This window comes from Pristis pectinata, chromosome 12 (assembly GCF_009764475.1).
Source record: "Pristis pectinata isolate sPriPec2 chromosome 12, sPriPec2.1.pri, whole genome shotgun sequence".
Lineage (NCBI taxonomy): Eukaryota > Metazoa > Chordata > Chondrichthyes > Rhinopristiformes > Pristidae > Pristis > Pristis pectinata.
In genome coordinates this window covers 10,422,749-10,436,594 of record NC_067416.1, presented here as the reverse complement: position 1 = coordinate 10,436,594, position 13,846 = coordinate 10,422,749, and the positions used below count along the sequence as shown (strand labels likewise).

Sequence of the window (13,846 nt, the reverse complement as noted above, 5' to 3'; positions counted from 1 at the left end):
GGTAGTGTAAGCAATTCAAGACACCATATTTTTGTGATATTTTGGGCTTGGAGCGAGTACAACATGTATTTACTGGAATTAAACCTGAATTTCAAGGCTTAAATTAAAGGTAAGATCTTACAATCAAGGGTTGTATTGTTTGGAATTTAGAAGGTTAAGGACCATACTATAAGCTAATATTTTGAAAACCTCAATCAAATATTGAAGCTTTCAAAATATTAGCTCATTGTATGGTCAGAGAGAAATTATTTCCATTGACCGTGGAATTTAGGACTTGGGCATAGTATAAAAATTAGAACCATGCTTTTCAGGAGCAAAATATTGAAATGCTACTACATCTGAAGGTTAATTGAAGTTTAGGGAACTTTATTCCACAAATGGGAATTCCTGCCCAGTCAATTGTAATTTAACATCTGAGGTATAAAGATTTTTATTAACCAAAGGTATCAAAGAATATGACATAAAGTTTGCAGTTGTGTCACAGTTTACTCGTGATTTAATGAATGGTAGAACTATTTGTGTATTTTTTTAACAATCATTGTTTGGGATATGGTTGTTGCTAGCTGGATTTATTGCCAGTCCCTAATTACTGTTGAGACAGTAGTTAGTCATTTTCTTAACCTGCTGCAGTGCTTCATTTGAAGAGTTGAATAGATGCAAATGGACCAACTTTTCTTCCTAGGTATCTGTGTCCTCAGCAGGAATATCTTGCAGATTCACAGTGGCATCTGTGAAGGTATTGCTCAATGAGGTTTGGGTTGAAAGAGTTGTTTTGCCATGGAGGACACAGTGTCAAAAGAGGATGATTCGGTTTGTATGGGAGACAGAATTTAGAACCAGCTATGCAAGTCACCATTTGGACAATTGTGACGCAAAACTAAAGAAATTCAGTGACCTCTCTTGAACTGCCAGATTCAAGTTCAAGTTTATTATTATAGGCTTGCATTCACAGATATAAATGCCATGAAAATTAGCATTTTGCAGCAGCAGCACAGCAGCACAAACATAAGTTAACATAAACAAATTAACATGAATCATACATAACTTACATAACAAAATAAACATAATGATGCTTGTGCAATTTGAGGGAGAAAGAAAGAAATATAGTCCAAGATAGTGTTAGGGTATTTCAGGCTGGTTCAGGAACCTGATGGCAGTGGGGAAGAAGCTGTTGTTGAACCTTGAGGTGTGGGTCTTCAGGCTGCTGTACCTCCTACCTGATTGCAGCATTGAGAAGAAGGAATGGTCCGATAGTGAGGGTCCCTGATGATGGTTGTCCTGAGACACCGCCTCTTGTAGATGTCCTTGATGGTGGGGAGAGCTGTAATCATGTTGGAATTGGATGACTCCACTACTCTCTGTAGCTTCTTGATTTCCTGTATGACATTCACTGTTTACACAATTTTCCCCACTTTGTGTCATATGGAATGCCTTGGAGGAAACAGGTAGCCAATCTGATAATTATCCAAACTGGAAATTTCCAGACCCATGGATATTTCACATGTAATTTCACATGGATTTCTGTCATTTTATCATATCATCATCAGTCATCATACCTGTTGAGAGACTTCCATTTTGGAAAAAGTAGTTAGTGACTCAGAAAGGTTTTCTGCAATATGTAATTGTTGCCATTTGCCTAATTGTTTGCTAATTCTGTTTCATGGCTTATAGTTTATGCCAGATCCTAAAGGAAGGCCGACAAAAAAAGCAAAGATATCAATTGAAATAGATAGGTGAGACTTTGGTCTTCGAACATTGTATGCAGTTGGATACTGAGGAGGGAGCCACACTCTGAAGTTCATGGCAATTGAGAGTCCAGTCTACTGGAGTTGTCATAGATACTGAATTAGGAAAAATACATAGAGTAAAAATTCAAACTTGTATGAGGTCTTGTGTTAAATTAAATTTTGCTGTAATGGGGCCTTACGCACGACTAACACATGTTTGTTCCCCCACCCCTACTAGCAACCCCTCAGTATCCTATTTAGCATTCTTTTTCCAATGGTGGAGAAATGTTGGCCCATTATATGATATTCCTAATGGCAGTGGCAATGTGGATTTGGAATGATTTACCTGTAGTGTAAATATGGTGTCACTGATTATGAACTTCTAACCTCAGAATAGTAAGGCAGTATAAAGGCAGCCTATCCAATAGGTAAGACAGAGAATGAAGCTACAGTTTGCAGTTGGTGAGTCATCTCTCTGAGGACACAATTATTTATTTACTCCATTGGTGCCTCAGTTACATGAACAGGATGTCAATTTTTTGAACTGTTTGGAGCTGAAATTTGTGGGTAAGACAGAATTTTTTGGACTAAACTTACAAAACTGAATTATGTGAAAAGTGAAATGTTATTGCTGTAGATCTGTTAAAATATCAAATTAGTTTTAGATTTTAACTAAATATTTTTGCAACAAACCTAAATTCTAGTGTTGCAAATACTGGGATGTATTCATTGTTGTTTTTAAAAAATGCATTTTATGGCACCTTAGTACACAGGTCTGATTGAATGATCTGTTATTTGCTCCAAACCGTTCAAAAAATTGACATCCTGTTCATGTTACTGAGGCACCACCGGAGACACCAATGTCCCCCAATTTAATTTCAAATCTGTAGCTGTGAAACGGTCAATCAAGTTTAATGCTTCTTAAAGCAACTAAACCATTACAATAACTTCCTAAACCAAAGATATCTCAATTCGTGGTATTTGGTTTGGCACTCATTTAGCTCACTAATATGGGGGATGTCCAATATCTTGGCAAAAATTTATGCAGTTCCTCAAATATTGCAATGAGGTTAGTTAAATCTAATCTGTTACACAAGACATATATGGTGTCTCAGATAACATCTCATTTGAAGGGTGCATCTCTAACAATACACTTCACTCAATGTAGTATTTAATTGCTTGTATAGCTTAAGTGTTCAAGTTCGGGAGTGGAACATAAACCTGAAAATTTCTGATTCAGATGATAAGAACTAAGTCAATCTTGCACTAGATATAAGAGAGAAGTATTTTTATAGGCATTATGTTGCATTGGAGAAATAAAATCCACGACAATGGAGGCCAAAAATAATTATATAACAATACATATTGCATGGTATGCTTTGGTAAAGGGTGCTCAAACCAATTTAATCTTGGATTTTGTTGCATCAGAGATGGAAGACCAAGCATATTGATCACCCTTCCCATTGTCTGCCTTAAGCATGCTGAAAACAAAAGTTGGATTGTGCAATCAAAACCAGCAACATGCTTACTAGATGAGCAATTCATAATTTCACAGTACAAAACTTATACTTGAAGAATAGTTGCATGGGAATGTCATCAGAAAGTTGCCTTAAAAGTAACGAGAAACCAGTTAGGAATGTCAAGGTTCAATGCATCAATTCACCAGCAGATGTCACTCTCTGTGTTTTCCTTGTGAATCTCTGCCTCTCAAGATGTTACTCAGTTTAAAATAGGGAGCTGCCTCACCAAAAACTAATTATTAGCTTGCTTACTATTATAGGTAGCAGTTTATTTTGTATATAATTTGTTGTAGTGAGGTGAGTAAAACAACCATCCCAGAACAGTGATTTCATTTTTAACCAACCTTTGGAGGTCACCACATAGGAACGTGGTAAAGTTCTTTGAGAATGTTAAGAAAATATTAATAAGAAATATTGCTAACAACTTAATGAATGAATGTCCAGGATTGATTGATCACAGGATTCTGAATCACAAGTTGTTTTGAGAAGCCATTGGTGGCAATTCAAACTGTGTGAAATAAACAGAACTGTAGGCTGGAACCAGACTGGCATGAGATAAGAGATAATACCCCAATATGACATCCTCTCAGCTTTTAAGTGGCAGTACTACACTGGAAAGTTAGCTCACTTTAATAAGACCAAAAATATCAGATACCTGATAAATTGGAAGAAATGAGGCAAGAATATGAAACAATGGATTCACCCTGAGACATCTTCAATGGCATTTTGGGCATCAATGGCAGGCAGAGGAGCTGGTTGTTACAATGGTAATAAGAGAACACAAGAAGCCTAGGTTAAGGCAGAGAAATACCTGAGTAATGAGGCCAGTCATCAGACCTACATGGAGAACTAGGTTCTTGTATGTCTGTCAAGAGCAATGAATTTCTCATTCCTCTATATCTGAGTGGCTCAGTACCAAAACTAAGATACTACACAATTGGTGTTAGAGAATGGAGGTGATACTGTGGCAATTAATAGTTAATCTATGATGGGATGAAGATGGCCAAAATGGTTCAAAACTGGATTGGACTATTGATGTGGTACCACCTCATCAGAGGAGAACAGAAGGAAATGGAAGAAGTTGAACCTTGGAAACAGGATTTAACTCCTTATCGAACCTTGACAGCACAAGAACCTGGGATTGCTGAGAGACCCTAGGTCTAACAATGCAAAGAGAGGTCCTGAGTCTTGTTCTCGGAGAACAATGGGAAACCACAAGCCTCGACACTCTCACAATATTTAAGACGCATCTGGACAGGCACTTGAATCACCAAGGCATAGTAGGCTATAGACCAAGTGCTAATAAATGGGATTAGTATCGATAGGTATTCGATGGTGTGCCTAAGGGCTTGCTTCTGTGTTGTATGACCTTATGAGCTCATGCATTGATGGGTAGTATGCTGTGCAAACTGTAAATGTTTATATGTTGGGTCCTGATGCAGAGTTCCGATCCAAAATGTTGATTATTCCTCTCCTCCCACAGATGCTGCTTGACCTGCTGAGTTCCTCCAGCAGATAGTTTGTTGCTCCAGATTCCAGCATCTGCAGTCCCTTGTGTCTCTAATAAAGCTAAGTATCCCTATCACCAGTTGTCAGTTGTGTGTTTCTAAATATAAGTGTAAATTCAGCACAACATCTTGTCCAAGGACAGGTAATAGCCAATATGGAACAAATGATATTCCAAAACACCAGAGAGTGGAAATGATTCTTAACTGCTGCTGGGGTGGCTATTATGCACCCCTTCTTATAGAAGATGAGATTTGCATTTAGCAGTTAACATTGGGTAATTAAGAACATTTTTATTTTGACTTCACTCAGTGTAAATGGGGAGGTTACTTTAATGCATAGCCCTAACACATTTACATTTTACACATTCACATTGAACTACTATTTTTTAATCTCCTTAACATTTGATACACCAAATATTATAATTGTATAAATAGATTTTATCAGTGCTAGTTTATATGTATTATCTATTTTTTAATATATTTTATATACTTTATCAGGCACGGTAGTGTAGCAGTTAGCGTAATGCTATTACAGCACCAGCGACCCGGGTTCAAATCCGGCCGCTGTCTGTAAGGAGTTTGTATGTTCTCCCCATGTGTCTACATGGGTTTCCTCCGGGTGCTCCGGTTTCCTCCCACATTCCAAAGACATACGGATTAGGAAGTTGTGGGCATGCTACGTTGGTGCCGGAAGCGTGGCGACACTTGCGGGCTGCCCCCAGAACACTCTACGCAAAAGGTGCATTTCACTGTGTGTATTGATGTACATGCGACTAATAAAGATATTTTATCTTATAAAAGAAATAGAATTCCCTCCTTAGTTCCTACCTTAAGATATAATTTTCAGTTGTTAAAAATAGATTTACAATGGTAGTGGTTCTAGAAATTTAGGATAGGTTTGTGATAACTTATTTAGTATGCTATAACTGGACACAAAGAAATGTAGAGAACTAAGTACAACACAAAGTACTTGCTGTGAAATTGGAAAAAAAGGTACTGAAATGCACAGAGATAGATGGTCACAAGGTGGTATCTGCCATATCAAGGAATCCGGGATATACTGTGGGACTGTAGATGCCATGAATTTCTCATTGCAGAACAAGGACATTTAAATCCTGCATTAGACCTGAGGAAGGAAAGAAATCTTCTGTTGGTATAGCAGTTTTTATGACTTTAGAATAATCCTAAGCCATTTAGGTACCAGAAGTATAGTCAATGTTCAAGTAAAAGAACTACAGCAGTGAACCCACATACAGCAAAATTCCACAAATGTCAATGAAATAAATGACCACCTTATCTCTCTGCTTTAAATATTGTCTGTTGGCCAGAGCAACGGGGGAACACTACCTTCCTTCAAACTCCTGTGAAAAATTTCACATCCACCTGAAAGAACAGAAGGAATGTTAGTTTGCCATTATCTCAAAGGTATCATGTTTAATAGTGCACTACTCCCTTAAACTCCCTTAGTTCTACATTGAAATGCCAACCTGAACTTTGGTCAAGTCTTTGGAAAGGGCTTCAAGATATAACTTTCTGAATCAGAGGCAAGAATGTTAACTTTGATCCAGAAATAATATTTAACTGTATGGAGCATATAGAAGTAGAAATGAGTACTGGTGGAATGAGAAGGACCACCCCCCACCCCTCCATCTCCAACATCCCTACCCAAAAATGATTTTGTCAGGCATCTGAGAACTCCAGAATTTTGAGTTTTTCTAAAGTTTCCAGTTCTAGCATGTTCTGCCTTTATTTCAGCCCGATTCATGTTGAAATATGAATCAGCAGGCACGGTAGTGTAGAGGGGAGGCACAGTAGTGTAACAGTTAGCATAACACTATTATAGTGCCAGCAACTGGGTTCAATTCCGGCCACTGTCTGTAAGGAGTTTGTACGTTCTCCCTGTGCCTGCGTGGGTTTCCCCCGGGTGCTCCAGTTTCCTCCCACATTCTAAAGACATATGGGTTAGGAAGTTGTGGGCATGCTATGTTGGCGTCGGAAGTGTGGCGACACTTGTGGGCTGCCCCCAGAACACTCTACGCAAAAGGTGCATTTCACTGTGTGTTTCAATGTACATGCGACTAATGTACATATCTTAAAATAATCTTGAATGCAGGTCTTAGTTAAATAAAACACAAGATGCATGGGCCAGGACGGTTCAGGACCTCCCCCTGCCTCACAAACATTTAACATCAATCAGGATCTATTAAGAAATGTAACTAAGATTAACATTAAAATTGTAAAAAAAAGGTTAAAAAAGGCTGAACATGCCCTTGCACACATGCATACACACAAACAATTCAAAGCATTTAAATTTAATAAATCAAATAAAAATATTCTACTTTCCTTTCTCCCAGGAGTTGATTTGTCCCACTTATTTCAATGGGCTCACTATACTCGTGCCAAGTTAAAATGACACGTGTTTAGCAGGTTGATTTTCCAGCTCAAAAGCTGGGAAATCGGTAGAAGTTTAGGTATTGCTCTGTTGGACTCCACAAAGAGCTCACCAATACACCAAGATGTTCCACCGCTGGCACTTCGCTAGGGAGCAGGATGGCACTGTAGCCTTGAACTTAAACCAGCTTTGGGTTTACCTGCTGGGAGATCTGTGCAGATCTCAGTGGAACCACATCCTGAAAGTTGAAGAAACTTTGATATGTGTCCTAGAAATTCACCCAATGTGTTTTAATAGTGCCTTTTAAACTTCTAACAGTAACTTGATAGAGAAACAATATATGATGAACTGGAACTCTGAAATATAAAACAGAAAATCTGAGAATCCTCAGCAGGTCAGACAGCATGAGTTGCAAGAGAAACAAAATTAATGTTTCAGGTCAACTTTTAACAGCTCTGATGAAAGGACATTGAGCTGAAAGTATCTCTCAAAATTGGAACACCCAATTTGTATCTCATGCAGCATTCTGAGGGGATGTGATAAGGTAGATACTGTAAGGAACTACCCTAAAAACAGGAACCGAGAACACATGGAATATTACAGCACAGTACAGGCCCTTTGGTCCGTGATGTTGTGCCAACATTTTACCCTGCTCTAAGATCTATCTAACCCTTCCCTCCCACATAGCCCTCAATTTCTCTATCATTCATGTGGCTACCTAAGAGTCTCTTAAATGTCACTACATATCTGCTCCCACAACCTCTGTCAGCAGTGCGTTCCACACACCCATCACTCTCTGTGTAAAGAACATACCTCTGACATCACCCCTTATACCTTCCTCCAATCACTGTAAAATTATGCCCCCTCATGTTAGCCATTTTCACCCTGGGAAAAAATCTCTGACTGCCCACTCGATGTATGCCTCTTATCATCTTGTACACCTCAATCAAGTCACTTCTCATCCTCCTCTCCAAAGAGAAAAGCCCTAGCTCACTCAACCTATCCTCAATCCAAGCAGCATCCTGGTAAATCTCCTCTGCACCCTCTCTAAAGCTTCCACATCCTTCCTATAATGAGGCAATCAGAACTGAACACAATACTCCAAGTGTGGTCTACCCAGAGTTCTATGGAGCTGCAACATTACCTCATGGCTCTTGAACTCAATACCCTGACTAATGAAGGCCAACACACCATACGCTTTCTTAACAACCCTATCGACCTGTGCGGCAACCTTGAGGGATCTATGGACGTGCCATTAATCTTGTATTCTGCCTTCAAATTTGATCTTCCAAAGTGTATCACTTCACACTTTTCCAGGTTGAACACCTCAGGATAATCCTTGCTTTCTACATCCTTCACATTCCACATCAGCTCTCACGTACTCGATCTTCTCTCTCTGAATCTCTTATCTTTCAATTTCCCCCTTGCCCCTGATATCCCCCCACACCCTTTCTTTGGACCCTGTCCTTCCAACCTTTAAACCCTCTCACTTGTGAGAGAAAGAAGCCCCATGGGTTTAAAGGAAGCAATGGAGAGAGAGGCCTTATCGATGTAAAGGCAGCCCTAGTGGTAACTGAACTCACAATCACTGGCTTCTTCAATTGGGCAATGGGAGACAGCAAGCTGCTGACACCAGGGAACACCAAGTGGGTGGTTTTCCCGAGGTCCCCTAGGCTAGGCCAAAGGCTGTCTAGTTGACAGGAGAGAATGATAGGGAACCAAGAGGGAAAGAAAAAGTGAAGAGCAAGGAGGGGGGTGAAGGAGAGAGCTGATAAATAGGAGGACATTGCCCTCTCCCCAGGCAAGCTTTCCCTCTGTGGGCTCATTTTATTGTCCCGCTGCCAAGAGCAGCAATCCGGGCAACACACAAAAAGCTGGAGGAAATTAGCAGGTCAGGCAGCATCAATGGAGAGAAATGGACAGTCAACGTTTCAAGTCGAGACCCTTCATCTGGACTGGAGTTCATTCATCCAACTTTTTGTGTGTTGCTCCAGCTTCCGGCATCTGCAGTCTCTTCTAGCATCATCCCAGGGCCTATCTCAGTACCCAGCCCCAACCCAAGGCCACAGGATTTAGCTGTCCCACACTATGGCCCATCGCTGAGGGAATGCCACTTTACAGTGACGCAGAGGATTTTTTTTCAGGGCTGGAGAGCAAGGGAAAACTTGGCGAAGACTTTGGAAGGAGTGGCTGCCTGAAGGTAGGGGGGAGGAAATGGAGGTATGGAGGTGGAGTGCATTGGGCCAGGGGAAAGAGATGTTTGCCCAGTGCAGGGAAGGAAAGAGGGGGTCAGGAAGCGATTTGCAAGCATCACACAAAGATTGGGGAATGTTTTGTTGAAATCACTTTTTTTTTGCTAGTACTTTTCTGCTTCTCTTCAAGGTCGTTAATCACTCTGAAATTTGCTGCTATTGGCAGAGGTTCACCTCCTCCAGCTCAGCATTCTTCATCTATGACTTAATACAATAACTCTTGGAGAACCATTCAGAAAGGGAGCGGGGAAGAGGAACAGTATTAATGTTTCAGATTGGTGACTTTGCATCATAACCGGGAAACATTTCAGATACAACAGGTTTAAACAAGCACAGAGGGAAGGGAAGGAGAGAAAGGGAGAAAAAGCAAAATAAAGAGTTAGTATTGGAAGGAAGCCAGGAATAAGTAAATGCCAAAATGTATTGCGGTGTAAGGTGAAATAGAATGGTAACGAAAATGTGAGTTCAGAAGTTTTGTTCTCTCACTTGATACTTGAGAGAACTTTAAAGAAGATTCATCATTCATATACACTCTACCCTGCATATTACCCCGAGCCCACACTTTAATTGGCTCTTAACTGGATTTTCAAATGGCCTAGTGAGCCATTCGGTTTAGGCGGCAGTCAGGGATAGACAACAAATGCCGTGATTGTCAGTGACGTCTCTGTACCATCCATTAAAAAGAAGTGTGAAGAGGACCTGTTACATTGCCTGACATAATTCATCCATTTTCAGATTAAACTGGAGACAAATTACAGAGAAATGTAAAAATGATAGGACAGGAACTTCAATTACCATGGCATGATATAATGTGTATTTTTGATAATTCAGTAATTTCATAGTCATCATTATTGATAATAGCTTTTTTCCAGATTTTTTTAAATTACTAAGTCCCCAGTTACTGTGGTAGGATTCAAGCTCATGCTTCCAAATCAATAAGTAACCTAACTTAACCACTGTGCTACAATAGCCACTTACAGATTAAGACATTGAACCCTCTGGATATATTGTCCTCCCTTAGAATTATAATAGTTTCCTTTTATATTCCGACAATACCACACCCGTTTTTGTCTTTTATCATTCACTATCTCCCATTATTACTTTGTTGTCCAGAAACATTAAATTCCCATTCCTGTCTATGGCTAAGTTGTAACTTTTATAACTTCACATGACAATAGGACTGCTGTAACGGAGACAATAGGACTGCTGGGACAGTCCTTGTAACCATTCAATCTTATTTAATACTACTTATATTTACCACAAGTAGATCCCAGCACCATGCTAGTCAGCTTTTTCATAACTGGTAATTCGTTTTTTGGTTTATTATTGTCACATGTACTGAGACACAATGAAAAGCTTTGTTTTGCATGACAGACGGATCATTCCAAAACATAAGTACATTGAGGTAGTATAAAAGGAAAAGCAATAACAGAATGCAGAATATTGTGTTACAGTTACACAGAAAGTGCAATACAGGTATACAAATAAGGTGCAAGGGCCACAGTGTGGTAGATTGTGAGGTCAAGAGTTCATCTTTTTCGTACAAGAAGTCCATTCGAGAGCCTTTTAACAGCGGGTTAGAAGCTGTCCTTGAGCCTGGTGGTGTTTTCAAGCTTTTGTATCTTCTGCCCATTGGAAGGGGCGAGAAGAGAGAATGACTAGGGGTGGGAGGGGCCTTTGATTATGTTGGCTGCCTTCTCGAGGCAGAGAGAAGTGTAGACAGAGTCAACAGAAGGGAGGCTGGTTTATTTGATGGACTGAGCTGTGTCCACAACTCTCTGCCTTTTATTCTCTTCATTCTGTTACTCTTTAGCCCCAGTTTTCTAAGAACCAGCTTTGTTTTCTACAGCTTATTATTGATGCTTCCTTTGCTACTGCATTAGTTAACAGGCCCTTGAAGACATTAGATCTAGCCCTATTACTCTTAGGAGTTCCAATGTTCCGTGGATTCTGAAGTTCTCTTTTCTGCATCTCTTTTCCTATTGTGTATTCATCTGTTTATCTTCCAGTATCTCCACTCTCTGTCACTCAGAGTTTTCCAAAATATATACCCATTAATCTTTATGCAAGTTACTGAAATAACCTTTTACCAACGTACCTCAATGCTTTAACCAGCTGGCTATTTCCCTTCACCCTGTAGAACATCCCATACATAAGGAGAGCAATGGGCCACTTTAGACTCACAATTACAGTTGCAGAAATGACTGCCCATCCTTGGTGCTACTGAATCTTCAATAATAACTGTATTTCTACTCTGGTTTGCCTTCAGTGTTATAGATTTCCTTCTGGAGCAACACAGAAAGGAGCTGGAGGAACTCAGCGGGTCAGGCAGCATCTATGGAGGGAAATGGACAGTCGGTGTTTCGGATCAAGGACCCTTCATCAGGACTGAAAAGAAAGAGGGGAGAAAGCCGGTATAAAAGGGTGGAGGGGAAGGGGTGAAGCAAGAGCTGAGGCGATCTCTCAGCTTCTGACTTCATTCCCACTCTCCGCCCTCCCCCACCTGCCTATCACCCCCAACCCCCACCTGGATCCACCTATCACCCACCAGCTCTTGTTTCCTCCCTCCCCCCCCCCCCCCCACAACCTTTTTATAACGGCTATCTCACCTCTTTCTTTCCAGTCCTGATGAAGGGTCTCGACCGGAAACATTGACTGTTTATTTCCCTGCATAGATGCTGTCTGACCCGCTGAGTTCCTCCAGCACTTTGTGTGTTGCTCCAGATTTCCAGCATGGGCAGTCTCTTGTATCTCCATAGATTTCCTTCTAACTGCTTTATTCCAAAGTACTGCTACCCTCATAGTTATTCAACAATGAATATTGGCTATCAGTGGCAGAGTCCCAGAGAATTCATGCACTATCTGCCTATCCCTCATGTGTTTGGGGTGGTCACCCATGTGCCTCAACCATCTGTAGTTACAGGGATGACATTCTCCTGAGAAGGTCTATACACAACATTTAGCTTCCTGTATACACCACAGCTATGCTGCCCATAGGAAAGGCACAGTGGTGCAGCAAGTAGAGCTGCTGCCTTACACTCCAGTGAATCGGGTTCAGTCTTGATCTTCAGTATTGTCTGTGTAGAGTTTGTGCATTCTCTCCATAGATCTCCTCTGGGATCTCTGGTTTCCTTCCACATACAAACAATAGGTTAATTGGCTGCTGTAAATTGCCCCTGTGACTAATGTAGGTGACTAATAAAATCTGAAAGGAGTTTGTTGGAATGTGGAAAAAGTAAAAGACAGTAATTGTAGGATTAGTGCAAATGGGTGGTTGATGGTTGGGATGGACTAGGTGGATGGAGGGGCTGTTTCTGTGCTCTATGACTCTAACCTACCCTCAAGTTCGGCACCTTTCAACTTAATCTCAAGTAGTTGGCAACAAATCCTGTCTCTGTGGTTTCCCAGTTCCCATTAAGTACTCTGGAATGCACTTATGGTATGTGTATGCAGTGAAGCAACACACACAAAATGCTGGAGGAACTCAGCAGGTCAGGCAGCATCTACAGAGGGAATTGAACAGTTGACATTTCGGGCTGAGACCTCTGTGTGTTGCTCTAGATTTCCAGCATCCGCAGTCTCTCGTGTATGCAGTGGAGTCCAGCTCTCCTGCCATGTTAACCAACAATGTTTTCAAACTCATTTTCCAAATTTAAAGCTGTTTAGCCAATACCAAAGCATTAAACCTCTAATCACAAAAGAAGCACGAATCAAAGCTAGACAAACTAAAACTAATAAACTGCTTACCTGTAACTAACCCTTCACACTTTGTGCTGATTGTGACATTACTCATTGAGTAACTCTTTTTATGTTTCATATCTATGACTCTTCTTTACCACATAGGCTCTGATCCTACAGCCTTTCCCATGCTATTTAAATCTGCTGCTCTTGACTCCCTTAATAGGCTGAGCTGAGCTCAGCTAGACCATGAGAAAGAAGAGCCATGCAGGAAAGGAGAAAATTGGAACACACATCTCAAGAACCAGCAGGTTACAGAGACCAATGAGCAAAATCATTTTGGTATTGGTATTGGTTTATTATTGTCACTTGTACCGAGGTACAGTGAAAAACCTGTCTTGCAAACCGATCGTACAGGTCAATTCATTACACAGTGCAGTTACATTGGGTTAGTACAGAGTGCATTGATGTAATACAGGTAAAAACAATAACAGTACAGAGTATAGTGTCACAGCTACAGAGAAAGTGCAGTGTAGTAAAGTGAAAGGTCACAACAAGGTAGATTGTGAGTCCATCTCATCATATAAGGGAACCGTTCAATAGTCTTATCACAGTGGGGTAGAAGCTGCCCTTAAGTCTGGTGGTACGTGCCCTCAGGCTCTTGTATCTTCTGCCTGATGGAAGAGGAGAGAAGAGAGAATGACCCGGGTGGGTGGGGTCTTTGATTATGCTGGCTGCTTTGCCAAGGCAACAAGAGGTAAAGACAGAG

General features: G+C 40.6%; 1 long non-coding RNA gene across 1 annotated transcript in view; it reads left to right on the top strand.

Annotated features, from left to right (window-relative positions):
* LOC127576739 (uncharacterized) overlaps nucleotides 1-4,827 on the top strand; it is a 28,564-nt gene extending 23,737 nt beyond the window's left edge. The window contains exon 5 of the long non-coding RNA XR_007957281.1: nucleotides 4,731-4,827. This is a non-coding gene — a long non-coding RNA (uncharacterized LOC127576739). The remainder of the gene's footprint in view (nucleotides 1-4,730) is intronic.
* The last annotated feature ends 9,019 nt before the right edge of the window (nucleotides 4,828-13,846 follow it).